The sequence below is a fragment of the Octopus sinensis genome, linkage group LG1 (assembly GCF_006345805.1).
Source record: "Octopus sinensis linkage group LG1, ASM634580v1, whole genome shotgun sequence".
NCBI lineage: Eukaryota > Metazoa > Mollusca > Cephalopoda > Octopoda > Octopodidae > Octopus > Octopus sinensis.
This window is the reverse complement of record NC_042997.1, coordinates 197013871-197035136: the sequence shown is the minus strand read 5'-3', so window position 1 is coordinate 197035136 and position 21266 is coordinate 197013871. Positions and strand designations below refer to the sequence as shown.

The window sequence follows — 21266 nt, the reverse complement described above, 5'->3', positions numbered from 1 at the left end:
TATATATATATATATATATTATATATATACGTATACATATATATATATATATATTACGTATACATAGATATATATATATTATATATATTATATCTATATGATGAGTTCGGTTATGCTTAGCTATAATAATAGCCAGTTGTTAGAACTCAATATACGAATGCTTTAGAGTAAGACTTTAGGCAAGTACAAAGGTTAATATGAGTTAATGAATGACAAGGGAACAGGGACTATGTTAGCAATTTCATTACAGTTTACATTTCTTCCTCCCATAAGATGTAGTGCCTTCATAGTTGAATAGTTGTGCAACATCATATGCCTGCCTGAGAGCCAAGCATATGATGTGTGAACACCCAGCTATGAGGGAACTTATAGCAGAAAAATCTTTAGCTAGTCAAGTTAATAACGTATTATATATATATAATCTTATTTAGCAGCATACCATCAGGCAACCGTTATAAATGTACCTAAGGGGTGGTAGAGATGTTGATTGAGACCAAAATGGGGCAAGATTCACTGCTTTGTTTAATTTTATCTCTGTTAGTTCATGGTTGATATTCCGTAACTTCTACATACGTTTTAATCATCCAGGTTTAGCAAAATAAATACTGATAACCTGCTATCACCTACTCGATTTACTGCATTTCTTCCGAGTTATAATATAATTGTTTCTTTGATAAGAAAACAAAAGTCAGAATTCATAAAGAAGTATCAAGCGCAAAAATTGGATCGAGAAAGTAGATAACTACCTAACAATGCACCCCAGGCTCTATTTTTGATCTTTCTGCATTCTGGCAATGGATAGATTGCGTTACCTATCAAACGATAAACGTTGCCCTTTTCAAGCCTAGCCAGACTCATGGGTCCGATTTCCCGGTTTCTCTGACGTATGTGCCCCCCCCCCCAGCTGGACGTGACGCCAGTCCATCGCAGCGTTACTCAAGAATCAGGAAGAAAGAGTGAGAGAAAGTTGTGGCGAAAGAGTACAACAGGGGGTCAACACCACCTCCTACTGGAGCATCGTGGAGCTTTTTAGGTGTTTTCGTTCGATAAAAACACACAACGCCCAGTCTGGGAATCGAAACCGCGATCCTCCGAGGGCGAGTCTGCAGCCCTAACCACTGGGCCATTGCGCCTCCTTGCGTTACTTATGAGTAACAGTAATATTACTGGAAATCGAGGAAGCCTCTGCGTTGTAGGTTAGGCTACAGACTAGTTGAATGCAACCGCCTGATGTCGATCAAGTTTTACCCTAACATTTCCAAAGCAGAAGGAACTCAGAAAGAAATCCTAGATATAGCATTTCGCGGAGAAAGAAATGGAACGCAATTTTAATCAAAATTCGCTTTATCAGGGATGATATGAGGTTAAACAACTCCAAGAACGACAAGCAGTGATATGGCAGTAATATATACCAGTATCATAATGAGATCAGTTAAGTCGACTGAAGTCCTCAGATGGAACAATTGTTGTTCTGTGCCAAATCACAAGAAATCAATATCCGAGAGTGAAAAAGGAATTGGAAAAAAAAAAAAACTTTGGGAATCCATGTCGTTACGGCTGTTTGAGCATTGAAACCATGCGTTTGACATTAGGCTTTAGTTTATTGTTCAATAGCTAAACTAAAATTGACAGTTGGTCTGGCCAGGTCAAGCATGTATTTCCTTCTAATTTTGGTACACAAAATATTTCTATACACAAATATATGAAACTATGGGACACCCCCCCCCCACCAACATGCATAAAGATATATACGTGTGTGTTTGTGTGTATGTTTTTTTCGTTAGGTACTGTTGTAAAATAAGTTACTCGATACATCACGAAGTAGTATTAGGCACATACATATGCAGGCCTATATATATATATATGAATGTGTGGAGGCGCAACGACCCAGTGGTTAGGGTAGCGGACTCACGGTTGTAGGATCGCGTTATAAGTGTTTATTGAGCGAAAACACCTAAAGGTCCACGAGGTTCCGGCAGGGGGTGGTGGCGATCCCTACTGTACACTTTCAGCACAAATTTCTCTCACTCTTTCTTCTATTGGCCTGTTCGCTTAGCCAGCGGGGTGGCGTCATTTGAAGGCTAAAAAAATACGAAGCGCATTGTGACCAGCGATGTGTAATAACACCTGGTAGCCTGGTCGGTCACGGGGATCATGGTGATATATGAATGTTTGTGCGTGTGTATGTGTATCTCTGTGTGTTTTTGTGTGTGTGTCTATGTGTATGTACATGTATGTATATGCATGCGTACAAATGTCTTTGAATCTTAGGCGTTTAAATAAGTTTTTGAAGGTTAACTAATATGATTCTCTTAGAATTGAGACTGAATTGGCGCCATAAAACTTCCCCCCACTCATTTCTGAATGTAAATACAAATTTTAATGCAAAAAGCGCGGCGGAGTTCTCGAATTTCTATTATGCAAATGTTTTTCCATGCAATCACTGCTTCTCTCACATTTACTCTCTCGTTACTCTAATCTCTCTGACACTTCCTCATGGATGTTTATCTGGAATTTGTATACTTTGGGCCGATATTAAAGAATTTGTCTATTCCATTTTGAATCTAGTGAAGATAAAGAGATCTTCACTAAAACGTTAGTAATTTCCCCTTCATGTTTGTTCCGTATTTATGATGAGAACCTCTTTCATTTTCTTTTCACTGATAAATATTGTTATTCTTAAGTATAATACTAGCTATATTTCTTTACTACCCACAAGGGCTAAACACGAGGGGACAAACAAGGACAGACAAACGGATTAAGTCGATTACATCGACCCCAGTGCGTAACTAGTGCTTAATTTATCGACCCCGAAAGGATGAAAGGCAAAGTCGACCTCGGCGGAATTTGAACTCAGAACGTAACGACAGACGAAATACAGCTACGCATTTCACCCGGCATGCTAACGGTTCAGCCAGCTCGTCGCCTTATTCTATTATAATGCTAGATATACAAGCACATCATAAATTCTGCAGTAAACACATCACCTATTTACCCGCCCCCAGAAGTACTGTAAATAGGGCAATCATGTTAATCATTAATCAGGATCGAGCTAAACATTAATCGTTATATTTCTTGCCAAATCGGATTATCTCTATTGTTTATGTGATAACATAATTGTCCTTTACTTGATTCAGTCATTGGACAGCAGCCATGCTAGTGAACCTCTGCAAAGAGTATTATCAAGCCAATCGATCCCAATACTACATATTTTAAAGCCTGGTACGCACGCATAAGCCACTACTCAAACTGAGAGCTACATTAGAAGACACTTGCGCAAGGTGCCACGCTGTGGGACCGAACCTGAAACCACGTGCTTGTAAGCAGGCTTCATAAGCAGACAGTTATGTCGGCGCCTACAACTGCTGTAAATCGAATAGTATTTCCCATATATTTACATCATTGAAAAGAATGTTTATTGAATTACTTTTGCCAATATTTCTGCCCGACATTTTTTTTAATTCTTTCCTTCTCAAAGAAAGCAGAATTACATTCTAAATTGCTTTCATTTTTTTTTTTTAATACATTAGCGCAGATTTTCATGACTAGGTTGTACTTATCGGCCTTATTTTGCTCTCAATGATGTACAACTCGCAAGAAGTAATTTATCGATACATCTAAAAAAGCTATGGCAGTCTACTTGTGCACCGTTTCTGGTTAGTAAGTAATAGAAACACATTATGTATATTTGAAATTCATAAGAAAAAATAACCTGGTTGCATTTCACACAAGTTAACCTAGACTGCGTTGCTCAGCTGAATACTTTGTTGTTATGAACATCTATCTTATAACAATAACGGCGTCTTATCTAGTATAGTAGCTACCGCATATACACAAACACATATATATCGTTGCTATTATGCAAATGTCTCAATAGTCCGAAAGGCTGCTTCTTCAGAAAACGAAAAAATAGTTTCAACATTCCATTTCTTTTTATATTAACACCAGTTTCGGCTTTAAAATAATACTTTGTTGTGTGCACAAAATCGTAAACCCATGCATGTATTAGACTTTCTGTCAGAAATATTTCTGCAAAACTGTCGTATCTGGGACTTGGTACACTTTTGAAAAATGCTAAACCGTTCCACTACAGTCTGATAATTTTCATATGAAGGAGCTGGAGATACGATAGTTTGGTTAAAAAAAACGGCTATTGCAAGCAAAATTAAATATTGAAAAATACGCATTTGGGCAAATTTGGACATACGACAGTTTAACATAATAGCAACGATTATATATATATAAATATTCCATTGCTCTTAATTCTTAGCAAACAGCCACTTCTGCGCCTATATATATATTATATATATATATATATATATATATATTATATATATAGAGAGGAGAGAGAGAGAGAGATAGATAGATAGATAGATATAAGTCTGTATCTCTTTTACTCTCTTTTGACTGCGGCCATGCAGGAGCAAATCGCCCCCAGGACTTATTCTTTGTAAGCCTATTACTATCGGTCTTTTTTGTCAAGCGATGTTGGGGGGACAAACACACACACGCACATATATACACACACATACATATATACATTCATACGACACGCTTCTTTCAGTTTCCGTCTATCAAATCCACTCACAAGGCTTCGGTCGGCCCGAGGGTATAGTAGAAGGCACTTACCCAAGGTGCCACGCAGTGGGAATGAACCCGGAACTATGTGGTTGGTAAGCAAGCTACTTACCACACAGCCACTCTTGCGCCTATATATATATATGGTGTGTGTGTGTGTGTGTGTGTGTGTGTGTGTGTGTGTGTGTGTGTGTAGATTAGATTGATGGATGGATATAAGTTTGAATATATAAATTTTTTTTATTTTATATAATGCAGGAGATACATTCACCCAAACACATACTCACATCGCCTTAAAGAACAGCAACACTCTTATTACCGACCAAAAGCACATTACCCTCTTTTAAGAACACGTTAATCTTTGATCAACCTGATTAACTTATAGCAGCAGACGTATGACACGTTACCAAACAAAACTTCACAATAAAATGACTGAAATCCTGGCTACAATTAAATAAAAATCTTTTGTTTTATCCGATAAGTTAATTGTCGCGAACTAACTCGGTTACATATTACAGTTTGAGTAAATATATTAGTTTTAGGAATGCGTTGACGATGTTTCTAAAAAGATTCTGTGTGTTCTTATTAATCATAAACGTTTCCGATTCTATGGATAATTTAATAAGATACAAAGTATAAGTTGTTGAAATATTTTTCACCTAACTAAATATATTCTACGTTTAGCGTTCGTTTCAATTAGGTTTGGATGAAGTTTATATATGTACATACATACATTTATACACACATATATATATATATATATATGTAAATATATGTATATATACACACACACATATGCAGGACCATAGACATGTGTATATAATGTCTGAATATTCATAATATTCATATATAAACATATACTATACCGTTCATTATATGAATGTTATGTATATGTATGTGCGTGTATGTGTAAATATATATATATATATACATACACACATGCATGCAGAACCACAGACATGTGTATAATTCATAATATTCATATATAAACATATACTATACTGTTCAATATATGAATATGTTATGTATATGTATGTGTGTGTATGTGTAAATATATATATATGTATATATTGCATATGATAAGGTCACGTATTGATATCCACTGCTTGAGTACGAGTAGTTTACGACGTTTTGCAAATTCATGGATATATACATGTATAAATACCTACATACATATCCAGATTACAAGTTCGGGTTTATACATGTAATTATTGGGGCCTTGCGATATGTAACACACTGCCTAAATAGTAGTCTTGAGAAATTAGGCTTCTCAAAACCAGAACGGAGAAAGCTAATTCGAAGACTACAGATCCAATCCATCACTTGAACTGTAAAAATCTGTAAAGCTTTCCAGAAGTATATCATTTAAATATATGTGAGCCTGTCTAGATATGTGAAGGCTTAGTGGATAGAGTGTCAGCATCATGATCGTAAGATTGTGGTTTCGACTTCTGGACCGGGCGACACGTTGTCTTTTTGAGCAAAACACTTCATTTCACGTTGCTCCAGTCCACTCAGTTGGCGATAATGAGTAACGCTGCGATAGAGTGGCATCCCGTACAGCTGGGGAACACATGCGCCATTGGAAACGGGGCGAATTTTATTTATGTCTAGATATGCAACCATATGCATGAGAATACATACATAAACTAGAACATACAACTTAGCACATATACATACATGCAAACAAACCCAAAACCCTTTTGTTCATGTTGAAATTCCAACGAAAAAACCTTGGATCTAGGTTAGAAACCGGTTCTTTTTCTATTGCCGAGAAATCTTGAAATAAACTGAATAATGGCATACATACATAGGCCGTGACTGTAACCAAGGGAGGTGAGTGAAAGAGGATATATAAGGATCTATAAATTTACGTGCTGATATAAATAGCTGAATATTTGTATGTATACATACATACAAACAAGCCAAAAACCCTATTGTTGATGTTGAAATTTCAATGAAGAAACCTTGGATCTAGGTTAGAAACCGGTTCTTTCTCTATTGCCAAGAAATCTTGAAATAAACACCATAATGACATACGTACATACATACATTCATGCATACATACATACATACATACATGCATACATAGGCCGTGACTGTAACCAAGGGAGGTGAGTGAAAGAGGATGCATCAGGATCTATAAATTTACATACTGATATAAATAGCTGAATATTCGTATGTATTATTGATTACTATATACGTTATCAATATAAATTGTTCGTAGGCTTAAGGAAACATGGTTTACTGTGTGCCGTACAAAGAGTTTTATACCTCAATTACGTAACGGAATGCATTTCCTCCGTGCAGTCGATAACGCACATTTGTAAAAGGTGTTTATTACTATTGTTAATTTGCACGTTGAACACCATGTTTTATTTTCTTTGCTCAACACATTTAATAATCGAACATATATATAATATATGCTATATATACGTACACATATATATATGTAATTATTTATGTATATATGTGTGTATCTGTGCGTGTACGAAACAATTTTATGTATTACATACCTTTGCTGGAATTTCTTATTGTTTTCGTTTTATTGATCGTGTGTTTATTAATGCACATTTTATTCGTGCTTCCGTAGCTGTTGTTACAGTTCACAGCATTTTGCAATTCACCTTTTATACATATATATATATTAGTAATGGATAGTTTGAACTTCAATTTTCCACCTCCTTTAAATATGCTCTTTACCACCACGCAGTTTGTGAACTCGCTGCTTTTCTCCCATTTGACTAAACCCCTTCTGTTACTACGTTGAAGGACCATAAAAGAGTTTGAGATAAATCCGAAAGCATGAAAAGCAGCCTATAATATTCGTTGTATTTAATTGCTGTCATAACTCACCTGTGCAATCATTCCATTTGAGTGCTGCACTTTCATGATGCGACAATATCAGATACATCCCAGTGGTATACGCTTCATTTGCCACGATGCATACACTGAATATGACAGCTTGTTAAAATACCATGTCTTATCCTTTTGTTCTTTGTTGTATAATTCACAAATAATTTTATTGCTTTGGTTGTCAATTATCATCGGGAATGTTTAACAACGATTTATATAATATCCGTTTGCAGAGTTTAATAGGCGCACAAGGAATTAATTCTGCATACTGATTAATTAAATAAAATAAGCAGCAATGTAAGGTTTATTACGTAATTCCTGTTAACACCAAATGTGAAAACGTAACAACTTTGTCTCTTTCGCTTGGACTTCATTCTCTTAGCTTAAAATCACAAAATATTGGAGAAGTGTGAAAGCTGTTTCTTCACCTAAAATGTTATAAATGATAGCAAACACTCATTATCATTCACACATAGACAAACATACACTCACTTTACCATACATAAGCAAGCGTGCACACTCTAACAAAGAGACACTCACACAAACACTAACACATACACTCATACAGTTGGATACAGACTCTCACAGTCACATACTCTTACTCAGTTATATACAGACAGACCCACACAGATACAGATACATACACTCTCATAGAGAACACAGACTGATATAGTCACACGTGAACAAGTATACACACTCTAACAAGGAGACACGGACACACACACACTCACACATACAAATATACACTCACACACGCGCGCGCAAACAGACGAACACAGACACTCACAGTCAAATACTATCACTCAAAGACACACACGAGCTCAAATACAGAGAGAGAGACACACACACGAAGGCAAAGATATATATATATATGTATTGTCTCATAGAGCACACACAAACTAACATAGTCACACACACACAGACGCATACACACTGACGTACAGACATACGCACGTAGAAACTCACACACTCACATAGAGACGCATACATACACACACTGACACACACAGTGACATACACAAGCACTCACGTGGACGCACACACTAAATCATATGCATATATAATTCTTTGTATTTTGAACGGCTTCACTTATTCCAGTTCGGCCATATTAGAGCACCGCCTTCGAGGGCTTAGGAAATCATATTGATCATATTTATTTAAGTCTAGTACATATTTTATCGATCAGCATTTATTGATAAAGTTACTTTTTTTTCACACAATGCCGTTATTATGCTTTTTTTTTTTGCTTTTTTAACATAATATGCCGCCACTACATTATTTTCATTTCAATCATTTGAGAACACGAAGGCTTTGAAACGTTAATGGACTTCGGAGAGCTATTGTTACAAGCATAATATAAAGAGTAATAAGGAAATATGGAAAGCCCTTAATAAAATAAGTGTGTGTATGGCGGGGTCTGCTTCTGTGTTTGTTTAAAAACCGATACTGTGTCAAAAATCGAAACTCAGCCGTTCGATAAATATATATCAGTAACACACACAAGCGGACACACATACGTATACGCGCATACACACATACATACATGCATGCATACATACACACAAACAAACATAATTATATACATACATGCAGGAGAAATTTACCGGTACTTTATCAAGATTACAAGTTCAGCTTTATAACTGTAATTATTTGGGGACCAGGGATGCGTAACACACTACCTAAAGACCATTTTCTTGTTTGCCTTATAAATTCTGGGTAAATTGCAATTTCCCTCATCCATACCCAATATTCAATTACATTATTGCCATGCAGTAATAAGCACTTGGTTAAAAATACGTAGGTACACATCAAGCAGTATATTGGATATTTAATATCCCTTAGATGCAAGGCGGCGAGCTAGCAGAAACGTTAGCACGCCGGGCGAAATGCTTAGCGGTATTTCGTCTGCCGCTACGTTCTGAGTTCAAATTCCGCTTAGGTCGACTTTGCCTTTCATCCTTTCGGGGTCGATTAAATAAGTACCAGTTACGCACTGGGGTCGATATAATCGACTTAATCCGTTTGTCTCTACTTGTTTGCCCTCTCTGTGCTTAACCCCCTGTGAGTAGTAATGAAATAGGTATTTCGTCTGTCTTTACATTCTGAGTTCAAATTCTGCCGAAGTCAACTTTGCCTTTCATCCTTTCGGAGTCGATAAATTAAATAGCAGTTATGCATTGGGGTTGATATAATCGACTTAATCCGTTTGTCTGTCCTTGTTTGTCCTCTCTGTGTTTAGCCCCTTGTGGGTAGTAAAGAAATAGGTATTTCATCTGTCTTTACATTCTGAGTTCAAATTCTGCGGAAGTCCACTTCGCCTTTCATCTTTTCTGGGTCGATAAATTAAGTACTAGTTGCATGGTGAGGTCGGCCAAATCAACTGGACCCTTCCCCCAAAATTTCGGGACTTGTGCCTAAGAGTAGAAAAGAATAACCCTTATATGGTTTATTAACCTCTCATACAGACATATTTATATATATATATATATATATATATGAAACGCATGTTTGTACTATATATATATATATAAATGATATGCATGTTTGTAAATATATATATATATATATATATATATATATATAATATTTTTAAAGACCCGCCGTTACGACGACGAGGGTCCCAGCTGATACGATCAACGGAACAGCTTGCTCGTGAAATTAACGTGCAAAGGCTGAGCATTCCAGACACGTTTACCCTTAACGTAGTTCTCGGGGATAATCAGCGTACAGAGAGTTGACAAGGCTGACCCTTTGAAGTACAAGTACACAACTCATTTTTGCCAGCTGAGTGGACTGGAAGCAACGTGAAATAGTGTCTTGCTCAAGACACAACGCGTCGCCGGAATCGAACTCACAACCTTACGATCATGAGCCGAATGCCCTAACCACTAAGCACACGCCCCTCACATATATATATATATATATATGCACACATACAAACATACATATAGAATTCAGGATTTCTGTTGAAGTTGTCATTTTGAAGTGTGTTGCTCCATATTCAAAGTTTTGTATAAGCTCACTGTATTATTCCACACAGAATACTATAAAAAATTAACGCCGTACGTGAATATATTTATTGTATTGTTGTATATCTTATATTAAAACAATTTCCAACATACTTCTAAATGTAATACAGTATTATTTTCCTTGCATGTAATAAGAAACAAATATAAGGAATTATTTAATGTTGTACCTGAATAGATTCAGTATAAAAATTATCATACTTTTAAAACTTCAGTTTTGGTTTAATTTTATCTTTATTTTTATTTTTACAGCTGACTACTACAGGAAAAAAGATTAATCGAAATATTTAAAAGGTAAGAAGAAAATTCTTACGTAAAATAATATATTGGGTTGTTAGATAAATTCGTTCGGATTTTCTTAAATTTTTTTTTATTTTATTCCATATTAAATCCGTGCCAATATTATTATTCTCTAAAAAAAATATATTCTATCTTAGTTATTTCAGTGTTCCACACAGATTTTTATAGGTCAGTTGTTCATCTACAAGTTTTATGTATCGATTGATAACTGAAATTTGAATAAATTTTAGCTCTTTTCAAACATGACGATGATGTGCAGTGGGGTGGAAAAAGCGAACGAATTTAGCTGACAACCTAATGCATGATAATTGAACTTAAAAATCTACAGACCACATATAACAAAACGTGTTGTAATGTATTTGGTACAGTTTTGTTTCTATGGTATTCCTCTCAGCATGTAGTTACATTTGCGGATTTTCAACATGGACAGCTTCAGTTAAAAATAACCATTTGCACATATAATATTAATCATTTCCAAGAGATGCTCAAGGCCGACTGTGATTTCGTGAATTGTCCTTGCATTAATGAATCTGTATTTTATCAACACATCCCACACAGTAGAGTGAAATCGATTATATATCATTGTTTTCGTTGAGTTGAGTCATCCTGGTCGGTCCTGATATATGGAAGAGAAGAGGTCTCAAACCAAAGCCTACCAAACCAACTCCGATCAGTTCATGTTTTATTCATACATGCTTTGATCTGAGTGCCATTAGCAGCTTCCATACCGTTGCATATATTGGTATTATATCTCCGGAGTGAGAAAATAAATACTTCCTTTTCTGTTTCGGAAATCCTGTAAAGTTTCATGGACACTCTCCCCTTACAGGCTCCCCACCAACAGGATTTCGTGAATCACACTCTGTATGTGTATATATATATATATATATATAAAATACAAATAAGAAAATGGAGAAACAAATTTAGTTTGTTCATCAACTTACGGATATTACAATGTTAGATTATTTATTCATATATATATACATACGTTCTTACATAGTAATTGCTGGTAGAGACACTATTTCGTATTGCAACCATAATATGCCATCGAGTATATTAAATGTTTCTATGCCAGTACATTGCATTATTTTTAGTGTTAGCAGTGCGATTTAATCCATTTTGAGTCATCTCTACGGAGATAACTTGCACACATCCATATATACATATGGATGTGTGCAAATATATATGCATATGAGGAGCTTACTTTCAAAACCTGTATAAGTGCATATTTGGTCGATTTCATGATAACAATTAAAACGCGATCTGCAAACTGCCGGCTTCACACACGTGAATTTTTCTTCAGTCAAACTGGGATAGATGCCGTATAGACAGTAGTCGAATCTGGGTCTTCCAGTCAGAATCAGATACATTCAAGTTGTTGTTTTAAACAATTACTCAAAAGTCATTTCGATGCATATCTCTGGTTTTAAAAGTTTGCTTTTGATATGTTGGCGTTTGTGTAATATAGATATCTATTATATACATATGTATATAAATTATATAATTTATTATAATTATATAATTATATACATATGTATATAAAAGTATTTGGTTTCTAAGATATTTGATGTGATCTCGCGTATGTTGAAACAATATATTGTGTATCTCCAGATGCCGAATAATAAACACACCCAGTGGTTCTATTTCATTTATTATTATTATTCATTTGTGAATTGGTATATTATTTGAACAATTAATTGGAGGATTACAGAAAACTGGCTTTGACAAACCTTCTTTGATTCAGTGACCTGACGGTTAATGAAACATTAGATTAATTTACTGGTCAACTTTTTAAACAACTGGAGAAATAGAACCAATGATTGTATTGACTATGGGAAATAAAAATATCTCACGCATAACACAGATTCGTATATATGTATAAAAACCATCAAATGTTAGTAGAGTTACTTCTTACATCTCTCATAGAAATGTTAGAACTAGCAACTCTTCTTGCTGCAAGATCAGCGGCAGTGCCGCTTATTTATTTATATATTGTCTACATATATATCTATACATATGTGTGTTTGTGTGGGTGGGTGTGTGTGTGTGTGTGTGTGAAAATGAAGAGAATTATTATGTATCAATTTATATTAAAAATCAAACACAAGAAAATATATTTTGAGAATTTATCATACTCAAAGAAAGTATTTACATTTTTAACAAAATATTCTACCGGTTTCAATTTCATAAAGAAATCATTTAATCATACAGGAAAATGAATTGAAATAAATCAAATTACCTTAAATTAATTTTTTATGATATTAGTTCTGGAAGTCCGTATGGTCTTTATTTTTTAATGTGTGTGTGTGTGTGTGTGTGTGTGTGTGTGTGTGTGTGTGTGCGCGCGCGCGCGTGTGTGTGTGCGTGTGTGTGTGTGTCTGTATGCATGTGTGGTTATGTGTTTGTATTACAAAGTGCAGAATTGTTGAAGTGTACAGTTTGTAATATCCTTTGATTTCAACCTAGCCATTAGATTGTTTACATTTCTCATAAGAAACTTTCATATTAAAGTACCAATATTGGCACTAGTGACATTTATGTCTTCATTAAAAACGTTCTACAAGTGGCCATCACTCATAAAAACTATAAAAATCAAAGTTTCTTTTTTTTTCGGTTTTTGTTTTTCACTCCATAAAAAAGAATGAACAAAAATATAACATTCTTGAAGTGAAACCAAGCGTGACAAAATACAAAGAAATTTATGTTCTTTAAAAAAATGGTTAAATGGTTTTCTCTCTTAATTTTTATGAGTTAATAACCGGTTCTTTCTTCGATGAAGCTTTAGTTAAATACCAAAATCATGCGGCGCGCAAGACAAAGAATTACTCTGAAGTTTATAAATTTCTCCAGGAAACTGAAGAGGTACTCGGTGAACTTTAGAAAAATAGTGAGTCTGATGAAACATTAGACTTCTAACGACTATTGTATACTGCTGTTGTTTACATATCTGTTATCATTCAAGGACGGTGTTTACTTACTGTCAGGAAGAACTGGTTATTCTATTTTATGTAAATGTCATAATAATTAAGATAAAAAATCAATAGTGACTTTCATAAACAACAGTAGCATTAATAACAATTTAGATGACGTATATTAGGCTTCTTTGAATTTTTCTTCATTGTGAAAACAGGTGGCGTAGTGGTTCGTGTCCTGGGTTCGCAATCATAAGACTTAGATCGTATACCAACTGGTGTGATTTCGCGACTAAACTGAAAACAAGTAGCAGCTTAGTACTAATGAAATACTCTCATCAACCTGTTATCACATCAAAGAGGAAATGCTTGGACCACTCGTGACCTTAAACATGTTGCACGCGACCAAATTATGCTTGCTCGCAAGTGACAACTCAACCTTTAGGAATTTACATGGGACAATAGTGTATTATTATAAATATATATTTCAACTTTAATCAAGTCCTCTGATGTTTTCCCGAAGTACGAAAGATGGTGAGCTATAAGTATAAGCCTCCACCTGTTCAGAGGTCAAGAGGTTAATCAATTGTGCTGTCATGAGAAATGTTTCTTCAATGCTCTGTAGTGGTGTTGTCTACCTGTGCATATATATAACTGACTGATATAAATGTATGTTTATATATATATATATACATACATTTATATCAGCCATTTCAGTGCGGCCATGCTGGAGCACCGCCTTTAGTCGAACAGATCGACCCCAGGACTTATTCTACCGATCGCTTTTGCCGAACCGCTAAGCTACGGGGACGTAAACACTCCAGCTTCAGTTGTCAAGCGATGTTGAGGGGACAAACGAAAATACACAAGCATATATATATATATATATATATACGAAGGTCTTCTTTCAGTTTCCCTCTACCATATCCACTGACAAGGCTCTGGTCGGGCCAAGGCTATATTAGAAGACAATTGCCGAAGTTGCCACGCGGTGGGACTGAACCCGGAACTTACGACACGGTTATTCCTGCGCCTATGTATAATATATATATAATATATATATATATATAAATTGAATAAGTTGGAGTCAACAGGAAGGGATGGAGGGGAACACTACAATTGTTTCCACACAACGTAATTCTCTGGAAAACTACGTTGCGTGGAAACAATTGTAGTGATTACAAGTAAATATTCCTCTGTACTCCTTCTTTGCTCTAACTTATTCAATTACCCATTCACACACCACAGAAGCCCCAACGCAATTGTGACAGTAAGTATGATACTACTGTTCGATAGGATTGGGCGAAATATGAAGGTGGATGAGCTTTATACTGTAATCTAGTATTTTTTTTAAATAGAATATAACCTAGCTATATATAATGGGCTCTCCCGTCGTAGGACGACGTACGATGGTTCGAAAATTTCTTACCGAACAACAACGACACAGATGATTTGTTTATGGAGATCAAATGTTTGCGTAAGCATAAGCTCACTCCCTCCATCAAATTGACATTAGCTGTACAGGTGCAACTGGGTGCCACATGTCAGATGTCAAAATGGTCGCAGAGCAATGTGAAATAATGTGCTTTACTCAAGAACACAACGCGGGGCCCGGTCCCGGAATCGAACCCACGATTTCGCGATCATGAGTGCAATACCCTAACCACTAAGCAATGAGCCTTTATATATATATATATATAATATATATACAGAGAGAGAGAGAGAGAGAGAGAGAGAGAGAGAGAGAGAGAGAGATAATCTAAACATGAACAAAGAGAAAACACAACAGCACGAGGAGGTGGAACAAGTATAGCGTTATTGGACGGTCACGAATGGAAAGCAAGAAGGAGGATTTAACGTTTAGAACGGAGCTCTTCGTCAGAAATATAGAAAAAGGAAAAGTCCAAGGAAGGGAAGACGAGAAAGAAAATCACCAACGATACACACGCGGTCATATATATATGTATGTATATGTATGTATAATATATATATATATATATAATATATATATATATATATATATATATATAAATGTGTGTGTGTAAACGAGATGACACACGAATAAGCGAATATTTTAAGAACTTTATTAGTTAAAAGCTGTTTCAACCATAAGATACAATGTTCTCATAGCTGAGTACCTGAGTAACACCTTGTAGCTACATCGGAGCCTCGAATACGAAGTGAATTTTCGTATTATTGTTCTATACTCGACTAACACTTCGTTCTGAAGCACTTCTATATTGAGTTCTCGCAACGACTTAGTGAAATATATACATATGAGGAATTATATTAACACGCTGAGTTACTGTATAGTCTTAGCGTTTGCGAACAGATTGCAATTAGATATAAGATTAAGCTGTAGTTCCTAGGATGCGATAATACAGTACTAGAGTCACCTTTACTTCGTTCGAGACAAGCTGACATGCACCTTGTATCATCTAACCGCAGGTTACGGACATTTAATTTGTTCGATACTCATTATATTTGAAATAAATATTCTCATATAACATACGTAAGTATAGAATAATTACACTTGCTTTGGGAGTGTACCAATACACACACACACATGCACACACACATACATTCGCACATATATACTCACACATATATACAAGTACATACGTACATATCTATTATTTATATATACATACATATAGATATCTACAAACATTTGTATGTATACAAGCCTACTTATACATATATATATACATATACATAGTTACACTTATATACGTGCGTATATATATATATGTATATGCATATACATATAATATATACATATATACATACGCATACATTTATATATATAAATGCATTCATATATATATACACACACACATACACACCATATATATATGTATATGTATGTATGTATGTAGAATTATATATAATTGCATATGAGCACATATGCATGTATATATATATATATATATATATATATATATATATGGAGAGTGAGAGAAAGAGATAGATAGATATACATGAATAGGCATATTCAATACATAATTCGTTTCTTCCTTAACACTTATAAGTTTCCATATAATTAACGATCTCTTCCTAATGCATCTTTCGCTCAATTTGACGCCATTGTCTAAGCAAGCCATTAGATGACAATATTTCAATTACCATTTTAACTTAATCTATACTCGATAACCAATTCTCGGCAATTTCTACACGGTAACAACGCAATAATGACCTTACTCTGGATAATGTGTCATCAAGTGCGCTCTAGTTTACAAGAGATGAAACATATTCGACCGAGTTACAAGAGTTAAACATCTGCAATCTTTCAGTTAACGGTAAACCGCTTTATTATTTAAGCATAACTTGACTAATGATCAACGGCTTAATTTCTGTATGAGAAATCTATATAGCACACAGCTTTTCCCTGCAAGATATGTTATTCGTTGAAAGCATATACAGCATGAATATATATCACCATTTCACTGTCGGAAATAAATACGGACGAAATATTGTAATGTATTAAGCATAGATCTGCCTGTTGGTCATTGTTAATGTAGAAAAATAATTCGGTCTATGACTAAGATGCATGTCGTCGAATTACTTTGATGAGTGGGCGAAGACCGCGACCTATTTCCGTATCTGTTGTGTACAAATTATGTCTTTGTGAGGAAATGTGGAGGGACAAGCAAATATTGCGAGTTAATCAATGTTTATCAACGTTAGATTTCATATGTGTGTGTGTGTGTGTGTGTGTGTGTGCTCGTATGTCTCTCTGTCTGTGTGTGTGTCTGTGTGTCTTTATGTGCCTTTGTGTGTGTGTGTGTGACGGGGTGGGGCGTGTTTGTGTTTATATATATATATGTATGTATATATGTATATGTATGTATATATATATATGTATATATATGTATGTATATATATGTATATATGTATATATATATATGTATGTATATATGTATGTATATATATATATGTATGTGTATATATGCATATATGTATGTATATATATGTATGTATATATATATATATATATGTATATATATGTATATATGTATGTATATATGTATATATGTCTATATATATGTATATATGTATATATATATGTATGTATATATGTATGTATATATATATTATATATACATATATATGTATGTAATATATATATATATATATGTATGTATATATGTATGTATATATATATATGTATGTATATATGTATGGTATATTATATATATATTATATATATATATATATGTATATATATATATATATATGTATATATATATATATGTAATATATGTATGTATATAGTATATATATATATATGTATATGTATATATGTATATATATATATGTATGTATATATATATCCGTATCTCTCTATGACTATGTATATACATGTACACATGCACACATATACATATGCATATATATATGTGTGTGTGCATATGTACGCGCACATGGCTATATATATATATACATAACACACATAAACATATATATATATCTTCGTGCGCGTACATATATACACACGCACGTACACACTCGCACGCGCATACACACAACAACAACAACAACAACACACATACACACAAGCAAGTTACCTTATGAACATATACTATTTGAAATTGTGTGTGTAACGTTTTTGAGCAGGGCATAAATTTCACGTTTAAAACTATTGTGTATACGTACGTGTGTGATTGTGTGCGTGTGTGTGTGTACGTATATGTATGTGTGCGTGAATGTATCTGGGTTCTTTTACATGAATGACATAAATTGAGAATACAAATCTCTGAACACACACACGCAAATACAGTTAAACACGCACACACAAACACTCACCCCACCACACACACACACACACACACTCACAAACAAACCACACACACACACAAACACACACACACACACAAACACGCACACAAACACACACACACAAACACACACACACACAAACACACACACACACAAACACGCACACTCAAACACACACACACAAACACACACGCACACTCAAACGCACACTCAAACACGCACACACAAACACACACACACAAACACATACACTCAAATACACATAATCAAATACACACACTCAATTACACACACACAAACAGAAATTTACTGAAATGAGAGAGAAATATGAAATAGCACTTATTCTTATTCTCGCGTGCACTGAAAGTAAAGATACAGAGATAGAGAGATACGTGGCATTTAATCTTCGTCACAATAGGAAAGAGGCAGCGGGAACATTTAGCCGGAAGTAGATATATCGTCTGCTCATAGATTATTTGTCTTTCAAACATTCGAATCTATGATTATCCAGATAAATTTTACTTGTACTCGATAACGTCTGTATTATATTCTGACCAATCATTTATTTTTTCGGTTCTTTTTTTTACACCAATTACTATTTTAAGCCATTTTTTAAAAAATCTATTTTCTTCCTTTCTCCTTTTTTGCGCTGCGTCTTTCAACAAGTCGTTCTTTGCTTTGTCGTTATCCGTCCAGATTTTCTTCTTTTGTCTTCGTTTTCTTCTTCTTCTTCTTCTTCTTCTTCTTCTTCTTCTTCTTCTTCTTCTTCTTCTTCTTCTTCCTTTCTCTTCCTCTTCTTCTACTTGTCCTTCTACTTGTTGTTGTTGTTATTGTTGTTGTTCTTGTTCCTCTACTTCTACTGCTTCGTTTCCTTCTTTTTTTCTTCTTCTTCTTCTCCCCGTAACCTTTTCTTTCTATTTCTTCCTCTCCACCTTCTGCTGCTTCATCTTTCTCTTTTACTTTTTCTTCTTCTCCTCCTCCTTCTCCTTCTTCTCTTCTTTTCTTCTCTCCTTCTTCTTCTCTTCTTTTCTTCTCTCCTTCTTCTTCTCTCCTTCTTCGTCTCTCCTTCTTTTCTTATCTCCTTCTTCTTCTTCTTCTTTTCCTTCATCTTCTGATTCTTCACCATCCTCCCCTTCCTCCTCCTTATCCCTCTCATTCTTTCTTTTCTTCTCCCTCTCCCTACACTTCCTTATCATTTATCTTCCCTTCTTCTCATTGTACCTCATGGCCTCAACTCCTCCCTCTCCCTATATATATGTGTGTCGCTTGTTCTCTACAGAATGTTCCCCTTTAGTTGTGGTCACTTACTGGATGATGTCAGCCCTTCAGAAATGTCGTGTGAGTCGTAACGTCGGGTGGTAATTGGGTATCGTGCAAGATATGCGTTGAGTTTTACTGGTCAGCACTTATGGGTGTGTGGGGCGGGGGTGTCGGTAGTAGCAGTTATAGAAGCAGAGACAATAGTAGTGGTGGTAGTAGTAGTAGTAGTAAAGGTTGTAGTTCTGACGGGGCTGTCGGTGGTGGTGGTGACGGTATGGTAGTAGCAACACCATGAACAACAATAGCAGTAGTAGCAGTAGTGGTGGTAGTGGTGGTGGTGGTAGTAGTAGTTGTAATAGTTGTAGTAGTAATAGTTGTAGTAGCAATAGTTGTAGTAGTAATAGTTGTAGTAGCAATAGCTGTAGTAGTAATAGTAGTAGTAGTAATAGTAGTAGTAGTAGTAGTATGGTGATGGTGTTGACATTAGTATTGATTGTGGTGGTGGTAGTAGTAGTAGTAGTAGTAATATTAGTAATAGTAGTGGAGGTGGCAGCTGTAGTACAGCAGCAGTATTGTTATTATTATCATCATTATTATTATTATTATTATAGTAGTAGTAGTAGTAGTAGTAGTAGTAGTAGTAGTAGTAGTAGCAGCAGCAGCAGCATTGGTGATGTTAGTGGTGGCAATCTTAGTGGAGGTGCCGGCACTAGTGGCAGCTGTAGTAGCGGCAGCAGCAGTGACTTTATTACTATTATTATTAGTAGTAGTAGTAGTAGTAGTAGTAGTTAATCGGTGTTTGGTAGCGTATGCCAGAAACTATTGAACGGTGGATTAAATGTCTGAGATGTTTAGCGCTAAAGTGTCTTGAAGCTGTTGCGGTTTGAAATCGCGCCAGTTTTGATTCCTTTTACATATGTTTGTCAGTGTCAGGTTTAAAGGAAATGTAATAGGTTCAAGTACAAGTAAGAGCATTGATTTAATTGAATGAGGAGACAACTCTATGAAACACTCTGGAAACGTTCCAGCGTTGTAAGGGTTGACATTTAACACGACAGATGTGAGAGGATTTGGTGTGAGATAGAGAGAGAGAGAGAGAGGGGGGGAGGCGGGATGGACGGACGGAGGGAAGGATGGAGTGAGGGAAGAGGAGGCAGGGAAAGAAGGGGAGGTGGAGGGAGAAAAGGTGGCTAGTTGAGTGAAGGTTGGTGGTGCGGTGTGAATATGTGAGTGTGCGTAGGCGTGAGTCGGTGGTGGAGAGGGGGAGTTCGTGAGTGTGTGCGAAGAAGGCGGTGGATGTATTGGTTGAGTGCAAGTGTGATTGAGTGAGTGAATGAATGAGAATGTATGCATTTTCGTTTATAGGCATGAAATAGACGAAATATATATATATCGTTGCTATTATGTTAAACTGTTGTATGTCCAAATTTGGCCAAATATTTTTTCAATATTTAATTTTGATTGCAAGAGCCCGTTCTATCGTAGCTCCAGCTGCTTCAGATGCCTAGATATGGAAATTGTCAAAGTAGAACGTTTTAGCGTTTTTCAAAAGTGT

The 21266-nt window shown here is 35.3% G+C and overlaps 1 long non-coding RNA gene across 1 annotated transcript in view; it reads left to right on the top strand.

Annotated features, from left to right (window-relative positions):
- The window catches only part of LOC118766496, a 293006-nt gene that overhangs the window by 124229 nt on the left and 147511 nt on the right, over positions 1–21266 (top strand). Inside the window, exon 2 of the long non-coding RNA XR_005002432.1 lies at positions 10713–10754. This is a non-coding gene — a long non-coding RNA (uncharacterized LOC118766496). The remainder of the gene's footprint in view (positions 1–10712; positions 10755–21266) is intronic.